The sequence below is a fragment of the Aquarana catesbeiana genome, linkage group LG10 (assembly GCF_042186555.1).
Source record: "Aquarana catesbeiana isolate 2022-GZ linkage group LG10, ASM4218655v1, whole genome shotgun sequence".
Taxonomy (NCBI): Eukaryota; Metazoa; Chordata; class Amphibia; order Anura; family Ranidae; genus Aquarana; species Aquarana catesbeiana.
In genome coordinates, this window is record NC_133333.1 from 188,246,163 (window position 1) to 188,265,896 (window position 19,734).

Consider the following 19,734-nt stretch of genomic DNA (forward strand, 5'->3'; position numbering starts at 1 on the left):
CGGGCCTGTGTCCGTTTTGCATAGTGGAGGGGACACGAACCTGTCATCCACCTGCCCATTAGGGATCAACGGAGAGATCCCCCACTGAGCAGGCAGATTCCGCTTGGATGGATCTACTCCATCTGAAAGGGGCCTTAAAAAAAAACATTCAGACATTGTTTCTTTTGTATCTACTCTTTGTTACTTTCATTAATAAGACTCACCTTGAGGGCCAGTTCACACCAGAATGTTGTGCCGGAAAGGCGCATTTCAGGTGCGTTTACCACACTGTGTTCAAGATGCCCTGCCTTTGTGAATTGCTGTGAGTGCCAATACATTGTTAATGGCACCCCAAACGCAGTCAAATTAATGGGCTGCTGAATCACACGGGGAACACATAGGAATCGCACAGGAATATGGACTGCATTTCTGTGTGATTCTGGTGTGAACCGACCCTGAGACATGAGACTAGGCAATATACAGACTAGCTGATATTGATTTGCATAATATTTAAACCCTATTTAGCAAGATATTGTAAAGCACATTGACGATGTATAAAGTGCAATAACCTATAGCAAGCAATCAGAAATCATCTTTGACTAATCTGACTATAGTCAAATTTCAGTGGAGTCTTTAGATATCTGATTCTAACTGATAGTTTTCTAATTATTAAAAGTACAAGTGCAATTGCAGTACAATGCAAAAAATGTTTATCTGTGCATTAGCTGCAAAAATTCCCATCACCATTGTATTAACCTTTCTTTCTTCCATCTTTTGCTGTAATTTATAACCACCACATGCCTTGGGATTTTTTTTACCAGTGTCTGAAATAAGAACTGGCTCTATAGTCTCAAGTATTCAAAAGCCAAGTGTCACTTTCCTGAGAATTTTCTTTTTTACTCCAATTCTTGGGGATTATTATATTCCCACTTCTGTTTATGTTGGTAAGGTTATATGAATGTTTTTGCCATCCTTTTAATACATTATACAATTTCATATAGACTGCAGTAACTACCACCTGGACAAAAATCGAATTTACGTTGTTGATCATTTTCCCTTTTATTGCATGTATTGAAATGCATTTAAATAAAGAATTTATTTTAAAAAGGACATGTTTGAATCTTAAGGATGATATGGAGCAATATAGACAGTCCTTGCTTCAAATGGTTTGATTACGAAGGCCCATTGAGAAAATGAATATAATAGTATAGATACATCAGGTATATTTTAAGAAAAATTATTTCCAAGTCCTGAATAGTTGATCTTTATCCAGTTTAGAATAACAATGTTGTGGTTAGTAGAAGAAAGATAAGCAACATTGCTGGCATTGTGGTCAGAGCTGTAATACATGAGAACATAACAAGATTTAGTTCTACTATCATTACTTAAAAAAGGATAAAAAAAGATTTTTAAAAAATGCCCTTATGCTTTAAAGACAATTGTTGTATATTTTATATTATCAATCTAGCACAATAAAAGGTTAGGTTATAGATAGGTCTACCATATAAGAATAAAAGCAACCTTCAGACATACAGTACAGTGGTTGATTTACTAATAGTGGCACATGTATAGGTCGATTCTATTGATGTCTACATACAACACAGATTAATATGATATTTACTCTAGGTGCAACTAATTTGAAAAATGGCCTGCAGTTTTTTTGTTTTGGTTTTATAATTCTTTATTTAAAGCGACAGATTAAAATACAGAACCATACATTTTCATATACTCTAATGCATATTAAATCCACAGATTCTCAATATGCCCTTATATATTACACTTCAGAAACTTCTGACCACTAACAATAATACAGTATCTCACAAAAGCGAGTACACCCTCGGGTCCTCGCATTTTTGTAAATATTTTATTATATCTTTTCATGTGACAACACTGAAGAAATGACACTTTGCTACAATGTAAAGTAGTGAGTGTACAGCTTGTATAACAGTGTAAATTTTCTCTCCTCTCAAAATAACTCAACATACAGCCATTAATGTCTAAACCACTGGCAACAAAAGTGAGTACACCCCTAAGTGAAAATGTCCAAATTGGGCCCAATTAGCCATTTTCCCTCACCGGTGTCATGTGACTCGTTAGTGTTACAAGGCCTCAGGTGTGAATGGGGAGCAGGTGTGTTAAATTTGGTGTTATCTTTCTCACTCTCTCATACTGGTCACTGGAAGTTCAACATGGCACCTCATGGCAAAGAACTCTCTGAGGATCTTAAAAAAATAATTGTTGCTCTACATAAAGATGGCCTAGGTCATGGACATGCAATTAGCGGACCTCCAGCTGTTGCAAAAATACAAGTGCCATCATGTCTCTGCCTCTGGGTGTCATGCTTGTGGCTGTCAGAATCTTGCTATGCCTCATGGGACCTGTAGTTCTACGACAGGTGGAGGTCTGCTAATTGCATATCCCTGGCCTAGGCTATAAGAAGTTTGCCAAGACCCTGAAACTGAGCTGCAGCACGGTGGCCGAGACCATACAGCGGTTTAACAGGACAGGTTCCACTCAGAACAGGCCTTGCCGGGGTCGACCAAAAAAGTTGAGTGCACGTGCTCAGTGTCATATGCAGAGGTTGTCTTTGGGAAATAGACGTATGAGTGCTACCAACATTACTGCAGAGGTTGAAGGGGTGGGGGGTCAGCCTGTCAGTGCCCAGACCATACGCTGCACGCTGCATTGGTCTGCATGGCTGTCGTCCCAGAAGGAAGCCTCTTCTAAAGATGATGCACAAGAAAGCCCACAAACGGTTTGCTGAAGACAAGCAGACTAAGAACATGGATTACTGGAACCATGTCCTGTGGTCTGATGAGACCAAGTTAAACTTATTTGGTTCAGATGGTGTCAAGCGTGTGTGGCGAGAACCAGGTAAGGAGTACAAAGACAAGTGCGTCTTGCCTACAGTAAGCATGGTGGTGGGAGTGTCATGGTCTGAGGCTGCATGAGTGCTGCCGGCACTGGGGAGCTACAGTTCATTGAGGGAACTATGAATGCCAACATGTACTGTGACATACTGAAGCAGAGCATGATCTCCTCCCTTCGAAGACTGGGCCGCAGGGCAGTGTTCCAACATAACGACTCCAAACACACCACCAAGATGACCACTGCCTTGGTAAAGAAGCTGAGGGTAAAGGTGATGGACTGGCCAAGGTTCTCTCCAGACCTAAATCATATTGAGCATCTGTGGGGAATCCTCAAACGAAAGTTGGAGGAGCGCAAGGTCTCTAATATCCACCAGCTCCGTGATATTATCATGGAAGAGTGGAAGATGCCCAAGAGGGTTAAGGCAGTGCTGAAAAATAATGGTGGCCACACAAAATATTGATACTTCGGGCCCAATTTAGACATTTTTACTTAGGGGTATACTCACTTTTGTTGCCAGCATAGACATGAAAAGATATAATAAAATGTTTACAAAAATGTGAGGGGTGTACTCACTTTTTTGAGATACTGTACATATCAAATATGAAATTTATTGCATTTACCCGCTACGTCTACTCAGCTCTGTGCTTTTTCAAAAAGGAGAAAGAAAAACATCAGTGCCTGACCTCACAAATGCGTTTCTGGAAGAATGGCAAACATGCCCATAGACACACTCCTAAACCTTGTAGATTTTGACAAATTGGTTCTTTTGACAGAACACCGGCTGACAAGATCTGATCTCTTTTCAGTGCATCTGTTGTGAATTTTGGAAGTGCCTATAGCCACAGACATGGATGATGGCTTGGTTTAAAGTGCTTTTCTTGCTTGTCGTAAATACTTTAATACTTAAAGTCTGGGCATAGGCTCACTTTAAGACAATGAGGCCTTTTTAGTAATCCCTGAAACATTGGCTTTTTATCTGAATACTACAAGTAATAAACTATATCTGGACCCAAGTATCGATCCAGCAACCTTATATTTGGATACATTAAAGAATAAGCTCAGCTTTTCACAAAAAATTATAAATGCACATTTTTTGCAGGTAAAAAAATGTGCATTTATTATTTTTGTTTTGGGAGCCTGTAGAGCATTGCACCAGCAATCAGCAGTTTGTTGCTGCCATGTAGGTCTTCTGCAGACCTGTCAGTGTATCTGCTTGCTCGTACCTTATATAAAGAAGCCAATACATTCTGATACGAAGACTCAATGAACTACCAAGGAGCTCACAGCACCGTTTTAGTTCACTGAAAACTACAAGCTGACAGCCACAGGGACTGCTGATCCTTCTAGTTTTCCATTCACAGAGTGCTATGAATGAGTTATGTGGCCGAGTGGGCGGAGCCCCGCACAGTCGCATTTTTTTTTTGACAGCTAGCAGGGAGGAGAAGATCCTCTGCTAGGTGTCACAGTGAGGGAGTGGGAGGTGCGGGGGCTCCGATTATGTATTTAACATGCTATGAAAGGTGAACTTTTCCTTTAAAGCAGACCATACACAACTTGTTTTTCCCAGGATTTCTGCTGGATCATCCAAAATTTGAACTTTGGGTGGTCCTGTTAGCCCCACCCTGCTGAGCAACAGTCGATTTAAAAATGGACTGAGCCAGGAGCCAAATAATGGGCTTAACAGTGAGTGCACCCTATCAGATAGACAACCTCAGGCGCTGAAGATGTCTCAATACATAAGCCACTACTGGAGATTCCTTTATCTATGCAGTGTGGATCGGGAAATCCATTGATTTCCCTCATTCAGCCCTGTGGGACTACACAAGGATGGCTATTTAAAGCTGTCCTTACTTTACATGGAACAAAATTCGACCAATTTAGCAGGGGCCGGTCAGATTTAGATCCATGTGTGGCCACTGCATTTAAACAGAAGTTGATCTACCGATCAACTTCTGTTCATCCGCCCTGTCAGATACATTAAAAGTCACTTGATCAGCACTATAGGAAATAGGCTGCATGTGTGTATTCTGGCATCGGGGAAGTCTACCCACTGTCAGAATACAATAGCGCAGTGAGGAGGATAGGATTCCTCCATCCACCTGGAATGTGTCCGCTTTTTTCATTTAACCCGCTGCTTAAATGAAAAAAAAGACCCATGTATGGCCAATTTTAGAGTCTAGCTATGGCACCTATATACCAGAAAGCTGCCTACTAAAGGCTTCTACACCAAATGTAATTTATCTACAATACGGAACCCAGTGTTACACAACCTTGTTTCTCTACCAGCTTCAAATTAAAATGACAGGAAACACTGGAAGGCAAATCAATGTGGCATTTGCAACACATTTCTGGTGATGTGGATGTATTCAAAATCCTTGCACCAAATTGAACAAAACCTGTGCAATATTTCTATATTCTAAAGAAGAACTTACCAGAATTAAGTGTCTTAGTAAGTTTGTAGGTGTCGGACACATGAATATAAGCCCTGAAAAAAAAAAGTAACTTAAAATGCGCCCCAAGAACCGATTCATTACCAAAACTTTTGTGTACAATCAACTTAATACATTCATCAGCCCACAGAAACGACTTCCTTTGGTTTAGAACAGGAACCTGGCTTCTGTTTGTTCATGGTAATTACTTTGCCTTTTTTATACCAGTGTTAATTTCGTGGATGAAAATATTTTTATCATAGTTATCATCAGCTGCGTGTTTTTTTAGGCGAAAACTAATTTTAACAAAATTTGAATTAAGTCAATTGACAAAAACTATGACGAAAATCAATTCCAATATTCATCAACGAGTGAAAACGGAACGAAAATGTGAGGGAGGGGCTTTAACCCACCTGAACTTCTGCTTTCCTCAGAGCTCCACCTGTCTGTTAAAGCCCCAGCTCCCTGACTCTATCGGCAAGGTGTATTAGCTGGGAGATACAGGCTCCCATCAATTCTTTCCCTTTCTTATGCAGTTCCACACATTAGACTCATTCACACTATCTCTTTGGTGCCCTCTGCTGGCCTTTTCTAAATCAGCAACACAATTTCATCCACAGTCAATAATAATAGCACATTAAAGGGGTTGTAAATTCAGAAGGTTTTTTTAACTTAATGCATACTATGCATTAGGATAAAAAAAACTTTCTGTGTGCAGCAGCCCCCCTCAGCCCCCCTAATACTTACCCGAGCCCATCTTGATCCAGCTATGTTGCAGGAGAGACTTGGCTGTCCGGAACTCTCCCTCCTCATTGGCTGAGACAGCAGTGTGGCGCCATTGGCTCCCACTGCTGTCAATCAAAATCAGCCAATAAGGAGAGAGTGTGAGCGGGGCCAAACCATGGCTCCATGTCTGAATGGACACACATAGTGGCGGCTTGGCTTGGGTGCCCCCATAGCAAGCTGCTTGCCGTGGGGGCAAAAGGGAGGAGCCAGGAGCGCTGGTGAGGGACCCGAGAAGAGGAGGATCAGGGGTGCTCTGTGCAAAACCACTGCACAGAGCAGGTAAGTATAACATGTTTGTTATTTTTAAATGAAAAAAATTGAGAATTTAGTATCACTTTAAAGTTTAAACATGTATTGCACTATTGCACTAACACATAAGAATATGTAGGGAACATGTACTAAGCCGCTGAAAGAAAAAAATGAAGAAAAAGGCTTTTCTTATTTTTTTTCCTTAATATTCAATGTTGGTAATAAATTCAGGTAATATGTGCAATGACTTTAGAGCCTATAGAGTTTATAGTTTTTTGATTGTTTTTATATTTTAAAGTTGCACTTTTGTTTGTCAAAAGTAATATTTTTGTTTGTTTATGAAACTTGGTTGTATTTATAAAGGCATTATTAATCGCAAGTCGGGATGAGCCGAACACCCCCCTGTTCGGTTCGCACCAGAACATGCGAACAGGAAAAAAGTTTGTTCGAACACGCGAACACCGTTAAAGTCTATGGGACACGAACATGAATAATCAAAAGTGCTAATTTTAAAGGCTTATATGCAAATTATTGTCATAAAAAGTAAGGAAGTTGATAGCCAGTAGCCAATAGCTGCCCTAGTGTCGGTTTTCGTCCGTCGGACTAGCATACAGACGAGCGGATTTTTCGACCGGACTCGAGTTCGTCGGAAAGATTTGAAACATGTTCCAAATCTAAAGTCCGTCTGATTTTCGACCGAAAAAGTCCGCTGCAGATCCGATGAAGCCCACACACGGTCGGATTGTCCGGCGGATTCGTCCCGTCGGACCAGTCCGGTCGAAAAGTCTGCCCATGTGTACACGGCATTACAGTTTGCATTAAAAACAGGGGTTTGGTTTGCATACATTTGCAAATACATGCCTAGGCTGCAGAGGCCATGACAAGGCACCCCATTATTATTTGCAGTCCTAACTCTATACATTTTTAAGAGCCTCCATAGTAGAAGCACATGCATTACAATGGATAGGCAGACTGCAGGTGAACCTGGAAGGAGCACACCCCTCCTTAAATGCACAGGGGAGCACTGGACACCCAGCATATAGCACAAAGGCAGTGAAGGTGTCCAGCACGTCCCCTCACCAGTATTCCAACAATACAAACAAATGGCCACTGCCCCAACTATAACTGGCCTTCGCAGCAAATAGCACATGGAACGGCAATGCATGTAAAACAAAACCAAAGAAAATTCCAAGCTAAATTTGCCAGCCAGTCTGCAACCATCCAAATTAACCTAACAGCTTGTGTTAAAAACAAGGGTTTCTTTTGCACTCATTTGCATATACATATGTAAGCTGCAGAGGCCGCGACAAGGCATCCCACTATTATCTGCAGTCTTAAAGCTATACATTTTTATGAGCCTCCATAGTAGAAGCACATGTATTATAATGGATAGGCAGAGGGCAGGTGAGCCTGAAAGGAGCACATCCCTCCTGGGTGTCCAATCCCTCCTAGGTGTCCTTCCAGGCTCACCTGCCTTCTGCCTATCCATTATAATGCATGTGCTTCTACTATGGAGGCTCTAAAAAATGAAGTGAAATTACTTTATGAAATAAAACTAAATCAAAATTTGACGTAAAAATGAACACTGATTTATATCTACTTTGGGATTGTAAGTCATTCTCCTCAACAGTTCTGACCAATATGTTTAACCACTTCCCGACTGCCTACTGCAGATGTACTGCGGAAGGTTGGCTCTAGTGCGCGAACCGACGTACCTGTACGTCATTTCGTGCAATAGACACTGGGGGGCGCACGTGCGCTGATTGGACAGTGGGGGAGGCAATCAGCGTGTCCGTCATACCCGATGTCCGCTGGCCACCCATGATGGCTCCCCAGAGAAGCAGAATGGCGAAGTGCCTATGTAACCAAGGCAGATCGCCGTTCTGACGGGGGAGAATATAGAGATCTTGTGTTCCTGCTAAGCAGGAACACTGATTTCTATCTTGACCCAGTCATACCATCCCCCACACAGTTAGCAAGCACCCCCTAGAGACTTAACCCTTTGATCACCCCTGATGTTAACCCCTTCCCTGCCAGTGTCTTTAGTACAGTAACAGTGCATATATTTAGCCCTGATCACTGTTTTAGTGTCACTGGTCCCCATAAAAGCGTCAAAAGTGTCAGTTAGGTGCCCAATTTTTCCGCCGCAATGTTGCAGTCCCGCTAAAAATCACTGATTGCCACCATTACAAGTAAAAAAACAAAAAAAAAAAAAATCCATAAAAATGTCCCATAGTTTGTAGACGAGATAACTTTTGTGCAAATCAATCAATATACGCTTATATTATATATTATTATATTAACCATATTGGCCGAAATTGATGAAGAAATTTGATTTTAATTTTTTTTCATTGGATGTGTTTTATAGCAGAAAGTAAAAAATGTTGTTTTTTTTCAAAATTGATACTCTTTTTTTTTTATAGCGCAAAAAATAAAATCGCAGAGATGATCAAATACCACCAAAAGAAAGCTCTATTTGTGGAAAAAAAGAAAGGACATCAATTTTATTTGGGTACAGCATCGCATGACTGCGCAATTGTCAGTTAAAGTAACACAGTGCCGTATTGCAAAAAATTGCCTGGTCATTAAGGGGGTAAAACCTTCCGGGGCTGAAGTGGTTAAAGTCAATCTGTAATATGATTTTTAAGGCTTTATTCACACCAGTCAGTTGCAACAGTTCGCACAAATGGTTTCACATGTTGTGTTTAGGGCAGCCCATTCATATGCATGACCCTTTTTTTAAACAAAAACACTAAAACACGCGGTACTTTGTTGCTATGCATTTTGGCGTGAACTAAAACGTGCACATTAGCAAGGTGCACTGGGGTGACAATAAAATTTAATGGCAATGGCTTGCTCTTGCAAAAAAGAAATACACATGTTTTGTGCATTGCAGGAATGCATGCGATTGTGAGCATTCCTGCAATATACAAATGTGCACCTAGCCTTAGGGCTAACACATAGAGAAAGGTCAAAGTGTCATCACAGTGTAACATTGTGCTGTGCCCCACTACTTTGTACTTTCACATGTTTATTGGGAAGGGTCTTCTAATTAGCCCTGCTCGGCACAAGAACATGATCAAGGATTTTAGTTCTGTAGTCATACCGCCCAATTTTGAGATGGGAATAAGGGACACCTATCAGCAAAAGTATGCAGGCATAGGACACACCCCTTGCCAGGCCCCCTTAAAAGGTGAATTGTACAAAAAAACAAGATTGGTTAAACCCTCAAGGGCTTTTTTTTTTACCACTACTACCTTTATATTAGCCTTTGGAATTTACAAATGCAGCAATTTAGAAATCAGATGAAAGGTTTAGTGCTGGAAAACACCATTTGATGGATAAAAAGTGCATTTTATATACCATATATACTCAAGTATAAGTCGTTCCGAGTATAAGTCGAGGCCCTAATTTACCACAAAAAAATGGGAAAACTTATTGACCCGAGTATAAGACGAGGGTGAGAAATGCACAGCTACTGTAAGTGGAAAAGAGGGTCAACAATGCCCATTTGCAGTCTCACTGTGCCCATTTGCATGCCTCACTGTGCCCATTTGCAGCCATAGGTCCCCCGAGCTTCAAACTTAGTAGTTAAGTGTTCCTAGATGCCCCCTAGCTGCAGCCAAAATTTGGGGTCTCTGAACCCAAAGTGTCCCGAAATGACATTGCTGCAGATGGACACAGTTGACTGATTTTGGGGCCCCGTATCTCGGGGCCACTTAGTGCTAGGAACTCCAAATTTGGTGTGCAAACCCAGTGGCACTAGCATCATAAAATATCCAAAGCTGGGATTTCTAGCACCAAGTGGCCCCGAGATACAGGGCCCCAAAAATCGGTTCAGAAAATGTCAAGCACTTTTCTGCAGCAGAGAATGACATTTTCCAAACCTATTTTGGGGCCCTGTATCTCGGGGCCACTTGGTGCTAGGAACCCCAGCTTTGGATATGTTATGGTTCCACTGGGTTTGCACACCAAATTTGGGGTTCCTAGCACCAAATGGCCCTGAGATACGGGGCCCCAAAATCAGTTCGGAAAATGAAATTTTTTGCTGCAGAAAAGTGCTTGACTGGAGTATAAGTTGAGGGGGGCACTTTCAGCACAATAAAATGTGCTGAAAAACTCGACTTATACTCGAGTATATACGGTACATCTATATTGATCAGGCCAAAATGAGGGACAAATGAGGAGGAATGCGGGACATTGCTCCAAATCAGGGACAGTCCCTCAAAATCAGGGACAGTTGGGAGCTATGCTGTAGTGCAGATACTGTACAGAGGGTAGAACAAACTAAGTTCTTCCCAGTCACATACATGAAGCATTTTTCTGCAGTCTCACTCATTCAGTGGTAAGGTTATGTGGATCTTACTCTACTATATTGAACATACCTGACATCTGTTTACTAACCTCTTACTGGCCACATAATGCAACGGCAAGGAGGGTGGACCTTAACACTCACATGCCACACATATACCACACATATGCATCCACGGTGGGTGAGGTTTCTGTGCTGAGAGTGTGCTTACTGCACACTCTCAGTGCAGTGACCAAGCTGTCATCAGGAGCCGGTGGGATGGGCTGCTAATCATGTGACCACTGTGGCAGCCAATTGCAGTGATCACATGATCAAGAATTCAGTCCTGCCCCCTTTCCTTCTTAAGACCAAGTTAAAGGTTGGCAGGTAAGGGACAGGAAGAGATTAAAAGTAAAAGCTGAACTCCAGGCACAATAATAATAATAATAAATGAATTTTAATGAGTCAGATTACAATATACATGGCACAAATCCATCATTGCATCAATGTGCATTTCTGGTCCTGTACTGAATAACACTGATAAAAATTGAATCTTTCTGTCTGGCAGTGTCCTTTTTTCTGTAGCAATGGCTGGTAACCAGCTTTCTGTGAGCTTGGCGACTGGTGTCCTTACTGTCCCCTCTGCAGTTCTAAAGAGGGAGGGTGCAGGGGACTATATCTCCCATCCACCCTCTGAGCCTGTGGATGCCTCCTTCTGGTTCCAGCAGCTGATGGATCATTTGTGCCCCTGTGGCAAGGGCTTAGAAAAAGAACAGCGTAAAAAAGAGAAAAACAAGCAGGGTGGTCAAAAGTGGTAGATAGAGGTGTGCCATGTATTTTAGCTGCTACTTGAAGATGGGCTTTATTACAAATGCAAAACACTAACCTTATTTCAACAGATTTTAAATTGCCCGGGGATATCCAAAATGTAGTCAGGGCAGTAGTATTTGTGCTAGAAGAAATTTGAAACAAAGGTGAGCCTCCAGTACATGCATGGATGCCACTGATCCAGGATCCCACAAATTTTCCATCAGACACGGCCTCTAAGACAATGGTGGAATTTCCATGTCCATTGATATTCACTGTAAATAAAATTGATTTTTGGTGTCAATGTTAAAGATTTAAATAAGGTTTATTCATTCAATTTAAAAAAAATCAAATTTTTCTATAAAATGCAGGACACAAAATGCTAACAGGTTTTTGATAAGACAAACAACAACATGCATAGAAATGCATCATCTTTCATCTTTAATTGTTTTGAGTGCTCTACAGTGCCTTGAAAAAGTATTCATACCCCTTGAAATGTTCCACATTTTGTCATGTTACAACCGAAAACGCAAATGTATTTTATTAGAATTTTATGTGACAGACCAGCACAAAGTGGCACATAATGGTGAAGTGGAAGGAAAATGATAAATGGTTTTAATTTTTTTTTACAAATCAATATCTGATTTGTATTCAGCCCCCATTACTCTGATACCCCTAACTAAAATCTAGTGGAACCAATTGCCTTCAGAAGTCACCCAATTAGTAAATAGAGTCCACCTGTGTGTAATTTAATCTCAGTATAAATATAGTTGTTCTGTGAAGCCCTCCGAGGTTTGTTAGAGAACCTTAGTGAACATACAGCATCATGAAGGCCAAAGACCACACCAGACAGGTCAGGGATAAAGTTGTGGAGAAGTTTAAAGCAGGGTTATGCTGGCCATACACTATACGAAAAATCGACCGAACACATTTTCGAAAAACGAACGTTCGACCGTGACCGCAAATGATCGTGCCATCATGTAATGACCAATAAATTGTTCAGTGGACATGAATAAATAATTTTTTGTTCGTTTTTTTACATATACCTAGTGCAGACAGTTCGGACGGGAAACACATTAACCATGCAATTTATCGTACGTTCGGCAGAAATTTTCCAAACTTCCCGTTCGTTTTTTTTCCACAAAAACGTCACAAACGATTATCAATTTGTGCCCATTAACTTGCCGAAAAACGAACGAAGTGTCTATATGAACAATTTTTCGGCCGATTTTTCGTATAGTGTATGGCTAGCATAAGGTTATAAAAAAATACCCCAAGCCTTGAACATCTCACAGAGCACTGTTCAATCCATCATCTGAAAACAACTACAAACCTACTAAGACATGGCCGTCCACCTAAACTGACAGGCCGGTCAAGCAGAACATAAATCAGAGAAGCAGCCAAGAGGCCCATGGTAATTCAGGAGGAGCTGCAGAGATCCACAGCTCAGGTGGGAGAATCTGTCCATAGGACAACTATTAGTCGTGCACTCCACAAATCTGGCCTTTATGGAAGAGTGGCAAGAAGAAAGCCATTGCATAAAAAGTCCCATTTGCAGTTTGTGAGAAGCCATGTGGGGGACACAGCAAACATGTGGAAAAAGGTGCTCTGGTCAGATGAGACCAAAATTGAAATTTTTGGTCAAAAAGCAAAACACTATGTGTAGCGGATGGAGCCAAATACAGGGCAATCTTTGTTTTTTGTTTAATGATTATTTATTAAAATAAAGTAGAGAAAGGGTAGACATACAACTATAATTATACAGACTTGAAAGCAAAGTACACAGGTTCCCATGTACACAGAAATCAAACAATTGCCTCTGAAAGTATGGAGGGGTAAGAACAGATAAGCATAACAATTGGCCAAACAAAGGCATACAACCATGTGTACATTTGAATCAATCCAGATAAAGGAGTTTATCTAATTAGAAAGAGGGGAAAGAGAAACAGAGCAGGAGAAGGGAGTAAGGAGGGATTGGGTGTGAAAGAAGAAGATGGATTTGGGGGGGAGAGGACAGAGAAAGGGAGTAAGGTGAGGTAAAAAGGAGGGGGGGGGTTGTTGGCATGCATGTCATCACATTTAGAATAGCTATGACTAAACCTTTAGGGTCGCGTGGGAAAAGATAAACCATATTCAGCAGAAGGTTTATCTATTGGATGAAGGAGCTATCTAATAATGTTTGAATGGTAGTCTCAGGGGGTTTGTGTTATAATTTCCTTATAGCCGGAAGTGGACTTGAATTTTATCCAAGGGGCCCAAGTTATCTTATATTGTTTAGATGTATATTTGATGTTTTGAGTAATGTCTTCCATGAGATGGACTTCGGCGACCCTCTGTAGCCAATTTTTCATGGAGTAGGATTGATGCTTTTTTGAGAAATGTGAAAAATCCTTTTCTTAAGGGTGGAGTAGGCGCCAGACGTCCAGGAATTGAAGGTCTAGGAGCCTCTTTTTGACAAATTCCAGACATTTAAATGAGATATTAGAGCAACCCTGGGATGTGTCTAGTGTGGGGTCAAGTGGCATGCTTATGTCACCTGCGAGGATAATTATTCCTTTCGCAAAATGTGACAATTTAGTAAGAGTTGTTAGCATAGCCATCATAACAGCGGAGTGTGACCCTTTAGCTTATACATCCATGCATGCCAACACGGGGGGGGGGGGAGAAAAGGGGAGCAATGAATAGAGAAAGTTTGGAGAAGAGAGAGAGAAGAAAGTAAACATATACAGAGAACATGTTCACTCAATAACATATTTGTGGGAAATACCAGTAAAAAACGCAGAAATCTGAAGTCGTCCCTGTGGGGAGAGAGAGAACAGGCAGCCATCCATATCTCCAGATAGGGATCAAATAGAGCACCCTGTAAGCAGCCTGTGCTCACCAACCCCAGGAGGAGGGGGGCAGGGAATATACCGTGAGAGAAGTGTGTAGGAGCAGTGCGCCTCATCAGCATTTGGCCTGTAAACAAAAAACTTATAACTATAGGAGATTAGCTCCAGAAAAATAAGAGGGACAAGAGAACAAGAACACATTAAACCTTGTAAATCATGCAAGAAAGCCTGCAATTAGACCAAACAAGCATGGTAATAACAAAAGAAGGAAATACCCAGTTCGCTGTCAGGTCTGCACCATCTAAGCAAAGTCAGGTGAGGTTGAGAAAGTATCTCAGAGGCCTGACTGTGTCGTATCAGACACTGAAATAATGGGCAACCATATTTGAGAAGAGGGCATGGGTAGTTAAATACACGTCTGAGCCGTGTTTTTGTGTGGATCCTGGGATTGAAGTGCGCCTTTTCTTTGAAGGGGTTTTCCACCATTGGGGATCCAGAGGGACCCAGAATTTAGGAATGGGATCCTGCCAGCCCGGGAGTTCCATTGGCGGTGGGTTGAGGTCCTGCAAAAAAGTCAGCAAGAGAGCTCCTCTAGAAACTGGAGAGTGTAGGAGCAGCAATTTTTAGTGGCGATTAAACATGCAGGGAAACCCCAACTGTATGTAATCCCATCAGTATGCAAATGTTCCAGGAGCGGTTTTAGGGCTTTGCGGTGGTCCAAGGTCTCTTTTGAGAGATCTGGGAAGATGTTTATGGCCGCCCCATCAAAATCAATGTTAGGGGCGTTCCGCATTTTAGCCATGATGGCGTTTTTATCTTCAAAATAGTGCAAGTGGCAGATGACATCTCTAGGCTGGTCTGATGTAACATTACGGGGTCGCAGAGCGCGGTGCACCCAATCAAATCACAGTGGGTCAGTGACAGGGTTACCCAGTATTGTATTAATCGGATCGATGGTTCAAGATCATTATCTCTGGTTGCTTCTGGTAACCCCCTGACACGCAGATTATTTCTGCGATTACGATTCTCGAGATCTTTGAGTTTATACAGAGAGGCACGGTGAGCAAAGGCCAGCTGAATAACAGTCTCCTGTAATTCTTTTATGGCTGTTGCATGTGAGTCCTGACGCTGCTCTGTCTCCTCTACTCTGACCAGTATGTGTGACATGTCTGCTCTCACTGCAGTCATTTCCTTTTTAATAGACTTTTCCAAGCTGTGAAACATCCATGCAAGTTCTTTTTTAAGTCCACTCACCAGCGTTGTCATTTCTGAGCCAGCGGGGGATCCGGGATCGTCCATGAGATCCGAGCAGTAGGAGGAGGCAGGAGAGCTCTCTCTCATGAAGGCTGCGTGTGAGGAGGGAGAGATACTCTCTCTCGAGGCTCTTGCCTGTCCGCCTGGTGCGCCGGGGCTGGATCTTTCGGCGGCTAAGTAGCGCTGGATGGAGCCATCGGCGGCCGGGTGAGATACCAATCCCTTTCCGGATCTTTTGTCCAAGCGTGGAGCAGGGTTTAGGCGTCTTGGCAGGCATAACTGGAGCTGTAAGGCCGGTGACTAGATGGAGCTCTCCTTACCCACGTCTGATCAGCGCCATGCGTAGGCCACGATACAGGGCAATCTTAGAAGAAAACCTGTTAGGCTGCTTTCACACTGAGGTGCTTTACAGGCGCTATAGCGCTAAAAATAGCGCCTGCAAAGCGCCTGTAAAGAGCCTCTCCTCTCACTCCAGTGTGAAAGCCCGAGTGCTTTCACACTGGAGCAGTGCGCTGGCAGGACGCCAAAAAAAGTCCTGCAAGCTGCATCTTTGAGGCCCTGTAGGAGCGGTGTATACACTGCTCCTGCAGCGCCCCTACCCATTGAAATCAATGGGCAGCATCGTCTAAGTTCCGGAAAGCGCCGCTGCAGTGGCGCTTTGTGGGCGCATTTAACCTTTATTCGTCCATTAGCAGGGGTTAAAAGGGCCCGCTAGCGGCCGAAAACTGCCGCAAAAATGACAGTAAAACCCGCTAAAAATAGCTGATGGCCCCAACGCCCCAGTTTGAAAGTAGCCTGAGAGTGTGCAGAAGACTTGAGACTGGGTGGAAAAGACTTGAGACTTGGTTGAGGTTCACCTTCCAGCTGGACAATGACCCTGAACATACAGCCAGAGCTACAATAAAATGGTTAAGATCATATAGAGCATATTCATGTGTTAAGCCTTACACAAGATCGTATTTTCCAATGGGAAATGTGTGATTACAGGCTGTTGGCGGAAAATCCGACTGTTGGTACGCTCCATCGGACAATTGTTGTCGGATTTTCCACGGACAAATGTTGGATGGCAGACTTTAAAATTTTCTGCCGACAAATGTCTGTTGTCGCCTCATCAATGCCCACCAGTTCAGCCTATCAGTGCCCATCAGTGCCGCCTCATTAGTGCACATCAGTGAAGGTGAAAAATTACTTGATTACAAAATTTACTGACAGAAAAAAATAAAAAACATTTTTTTTTGTAAAAAATAAAAAACCCAGCAGTGATTAAATACCACCAAAAGAAAGCTCTATTTGTGTGAAGAAAATGATTAAAAAAAATTGTTTGGGTACTGTGACAGACTCACCCGGGACAGAGGCTATTGGAGGGGGCTGAACGCAAGCCTCTTGCCCACCGATTATGGGCCCTAGCATTTGGGGGAATGGTGCTCTCTGTGAGCTGTATGCCTGGGGACCCTGGGGTTGGTGTTACTTTGGATTCAGCTCCATGTCCCCCCAAAACACACAGACTCTGGGAACAATTTATATGCCATATTAGAATGATAAGACTGAATTATACTGTTGGGACACATCCTGTGAGGAGATGCTGGTGTCATCAACTCCAACTACCTGTGTTTATGTTAATTGAATGAGCTGATGACATTGTCCTCTATACAATGTAGGAGACGGGACGACTCCTATTGGAGCTGCTGCTATTGTGAGAAAATGTCCTGTGATAATTAACTCAGTCTGGGCAAAAGGTCATGTCTCAATCACCTAGGCTGTATAAAGGATTAGTTAATTAGCTCATGCTAATTAGGTTAATTAGGTTATATTTGTATTGTTAGAGTAATATTTTCTCCTGTATATAAGACTGTATTCTGGTTCTGAATAAGGTGAGTTCATGTTAGCAACAAGCAAGTGTCGCCTTGTTTTGTGCTCAAAGAGGTTGGAATATCTGATATCTGTATACAGACTGGGAGGAAGTGGTATATGACGGAAGCACTCAAGCGGAGTGTGGGACATTCCGTGACATTGGTGGCAAGCAGCAGGAAAGCTTCCTGCAGTCTGGGACATCCAAACCTCCAACTGGATCCAAGATCAGCATAGCAGACTTCAGTCACCCCAGCGGAGATATGGACCTGGCATCAGAGTTCCCGGGACTGCTGCGGATCATCCTTTCAACATACACCAGGACTGTGTCTAAGGATGAATACCTGGAGCTCAGGCAGCAGATTCGGGTGGAGCTCTGGATCGGAGCCCTCCAGCTCGCTGGTATAAAACAGGGCAAGTGCTTTCCAACCCCAGAGCAAAGGGCCAGTGACCAATGGGCATTGCGGATGGCATTCCTGGGAAAGCGGCCCCAGGAGCAATGGGTGACTGAGTTGGACAGGCTGGTCCAGCAGGAGATAGAGCTGGACAATCGTTATCGGGCTCTGCAATGGCACGCAGAGAAGGGATATTTAGGGGAGACAACAGAATGCTCTCTGGAGGGATATGACTTTGGCGGCCCTGGATTGCTGTGGGAGAGCCTTACAGATCATTTTATGTTTGGCGATGAAGGGGAACCTGACCTTGAGGACCTGAGAGAATATAGAGAGGCTATGCTCGGTCTTGCAGGGGTCTCAGAGCTCAAACCTGATCTGGACCATTTGCTAAGGAACTAACAGCATCTGAAAAAGGGCATACAGGAAACTGCTAAAACAAGTTCAGCAGCATGCCAGAGAATCGGCAGTGGAAAATCCGGAGATTGCCGTCCCCAAACCTGAAGTGCTGACAACAGGGCAGAGCTCTGCTAACCTCTGCCCAGAAATGATAGCATCTTCTGGGTTCCATGGACAGGAGATGGTGAACCTCTATCTCCAGACATCAGTTGCATAGACATGGGATTTGATAGACTTTTCTGCTGAGGAAGAACAACCTGATGAGCCTCCAGCAGAAGAGCTGCTATCAGGGCCAAAGTTCACTGTGTTCTGCCCAGCACCAACAGTGGCTTCGGCTTTCTTGAGAGAAGAGGTAGTCAGCCTTTCTCCCATAACACTGACAGGGACATGTGATTTTCTGCCAGCAGCATCTATGGAGTTAAAACAAACTTCTCCAGCTGAAGATCTGGTAACTGAACAGAGGGTCCAAGACCTCTGTCCCACACTTTTACTAATTCCAGAGACTGGGGATTTAATAGATGTTTCTGTAGAGGAGGAACCACCTAGCAAACCCCCAGCAGAAGTGCTGGCAACTGGACAGAGGGTCCAAGACCTCTGCCCCACACCTGTGGCAGTTTTGGAGGCTCAGGGTGAGAAGGTGGCAATCACTTACCAGCAGCAGATACAGGGGGAGAAGGGAGAGGAGGTGTGTGTTGTCCCTCCCCAACAGTTGGCCAGGGTGGAGGAAGCGGACTTTCCTCCCCAGCAAAGATCCATGCACCTGGGAGACAGTACCATCGACATGTCATCCCAGCAGCCAGATGAGGGAATGGAAAAGGAAGCAGCCGGCTCCCTTTTCCAATGGCAACTACACAGTTTGGGAGTGGAGGAAGCCAGCCTCCTGCCCCAACGGTTAGCTGGAGCGGAGGATGCGGAGTCCCCAGCAGAAGTGCTGGCAACAGAACAGAGTGCTACCAACCTCTGCCCAACATCGGCAACAACTGTGGCCCCTCTCTCCGACGACAAGCTGATGTAGTGGAGCTGCTACTCCCACCTGAATTGCTGGCAACAGGGCAGAGCACCGCTGGCCTCTGCCTAGCACCTAGTGTCTCTCTACAGCTTCAGGAAGCTGGGGTGATCGGCCCCTCTGCCCAGCAGCAGACCGAGCCAAGGAATGTTAAAAACAATCCAGCTGAAGCCCTGGCAGCCAGACAGAGAGTAAATGACCTCTGCCCCACACCTACTGAGGTCAACTATTCCTTGCAGCCAAGAAAGGAGATCATGCAGGAAGACTATGTGAGTTCACTCTGCCTGACTAACGCATGTCCAGACCAGGTGGAGGTCTGGAACCTTGTTAGTCAACCTTTGATGGGGGAGAAATGTGACAGACTCACCCGGGACAGAGGCTATTGGAAGGGGCTGAACGCAAGCCTCTTGCCCACCAATTATGGGCCCTAGCATTTGGGGGAATGGTGCTCTCTGTGAGCTGTATGCCTGGGGACCCTGGGGTTGGTGTTACTTTGGATTCAGCTCCATGTCCCCCCAAAACACACAGACTCTGGGAACCATTTATATGCCATATTAGAATGATAAGACTGAATTATACTGTTGGGACACAT

General features: G+C 43.4%; 1 long non-coding RNA gene across 1 annotated transcript; it reads right to left on the reverse strand.

Annotated features, from left to right (window-relative positions):
- Positions 1-758: 758 nt before the first annotated feature.
- Positions 759-11,682, reverse strand: LOC141110097 (uncharacterized). Its single transcript, XR_012236239.1, has 3 exons — positions 11,492-11,682; positions 5,283-5,335; positions 759-1,318 (listed from the first exon to the last, which is right to left on the reverse strand). It is a non-coding gene; the product is annotated as an uncharacterized lncRNA (long non-coding RNA).
- Positions 11,683-19,734: the final 8,052 nt, after the last annotated feature.